Source organism: Vigna unguiculata, chromosome 11, assembly GCF_004118075.2.
Source record: "Vigna unguiculata cultivar IT97K-499-35 chromosome 11, ASM411807v1, whole genome shotgun sequence".
NCBI classification, from domain to species: domain Eukaryota; kingdom Viridiplantae; phylum Streptophyta; class Magnoliopsida; order Fabales; family Fabaceae; genus Vigna; species Vigna unguiculata.
This window is the reverse complement of record NC_040289.1, coordinates 20,957,919-20,959,878: the sequence shown is the minus strand read 5'-3', so window position 1 is coordinate 20,959,878 and position 1,960 is coordinate 20,957,919.

The window sequence follows — 1,960 nt, the reverse complement described above, 5'->3', positions numbered from 1 at the left end:
ATTGCTCACTTTTAGCTTAGTTTTCATCTTTCATATACTGAATATATTGTTTTTGCATCATTCCTCAACATTTCCTTTGCTGATTGGATAGTCTTAGCTCATTTTGACCAATTTCTTATTAATTATTTGGGTTTTCACTAGGCAGATTTGAATTCCCTTCCAAATTTTGTTTTCTGATATCTTCTCCACATTTCTTTTGGTAATTAAAAGCTATAAGAGGGGGTTTATAAAAATTTTATGCATTAGTTTACTTCAGTTCTAAATTTGGTCAGTTTTAGCATAGTTTAATGCTAATATTAGGTCTTAGGTACCTAGATTCTTAGTTCTAGTTATTTTTAGCAATGTGAGGTCAACTTTGTAGTCTAATTGTGTTGCATTCCACTCTGGTCCAGTTGGAATGATTCAAACCACTACTTCAGCTCTAAAGCTGCTCAACAATTCACCAAATGTACCTATAAAAGCCTTCCACATCCTAGTCACAATTTGCTAAAATATACCTTACTATTCTAAACTTAGATACACAAAGGTAGCATGAAATTGGAACAAGACTCCAGCCTATAACCCTCATCCAGGGTTCTCTTACTTCCAACAAATGTAACTGGACTTCCCACATAAATTCCCAATGTTGAATCAAGTACAAAACCTAAATTCCAATAAGTCAACCCAAAAGTCAACATTTTTGTTCTTTACCAAAATTGCTGCAGATTTCTTTTGGCAGCACTGGTTCTTACCAACCTTAATGAATGATATTGCTAAAAATGTTTTGAGGCATTTTGTGGCTAAGATTTTTTAAATGACATCTTAATATATAGTTCATCATAGAACAACCATATACATGATTAGTATTGAGTTGTGACAAACAAACTTTTCTGACTTTGGTATCTTTAGTATTTAGTTCGGCTTACAAACATTATTAGTTTTTGCTTTAGAATCTTTATTAACTTTGTATTGAGTGAGAGGGAAAACTGCAGTGCCTTTCTACTGTCACTCTCAAGCATTGCCTTTGCTTTGCTTTGCATCAAAGACCTTCTTCATCCCACCCAAATCAATTCAATTTTTTGTGATGCATTCCTACGTACAATAGTTCAATTTTTTTATTATGTTATCTTTAATTTCTACATGGTCCTTATATTCTGGTCAGAAATTCCTAAGAGAAAATATTAATGCATGTAGGTGTTTGATAAAAATGCCTAATTGAATGCAAATTGTATAATAGATTCAACTAACCATTGGAACATGTTTCAATCTAGAATAAACTATGTATTATAGGTTGTTAATATATAGAAAACTGAATTCATGTAATGAGATGAACTAAATCATGAATGGACTATGCAAAGTGATTTTAAATCATGCCAATTGAATGATAGAAAACAGAACAAATGCATCACAAAATTAAAAATCCTAAAAATGGAATGGGTTAGAACAGAAAATAGAACTCGATAATAGCATAGGATTCTGCAAACAGCAAAAACACCTTCTAAATTACTTCTATGTTGTTCAACACACACACACACACACACTCATGTTATTGCTTATGCTTGTTTATTTGCATTTCTAAAGTTGTAAAATTTGAGTAGATGTTATGCATGTTTTGATATATTCATTTGCATGAAGTCTAATACTGATGAAGGATTGACCCCAACCAAGAATGGAGGCACATGCTTAAGAAGACTAAGCATGTTTAGAAATGAAGTTCACTAATCCTTCATCCCTTTCATTTGTGTTTGTTATTTTTGATTCCCAAAGTTGACTTAGTTAAATCAACTTTAGTTGACTTGTTGACCTTTGACTAGGTTTGACTTGTTGATTATAGTTGACTTGACTTAAGCCAACATGCTAATCTATGTTTAGTTGCTTTGTAGGTTAATTAGGAGTAAGAAAGCAATGCTAGGTGGCGCATGGTGATTGGGGAACATAAATGATGTGGAGGAGAGAGTAAAGCAAAGGCATAAAGCATAAA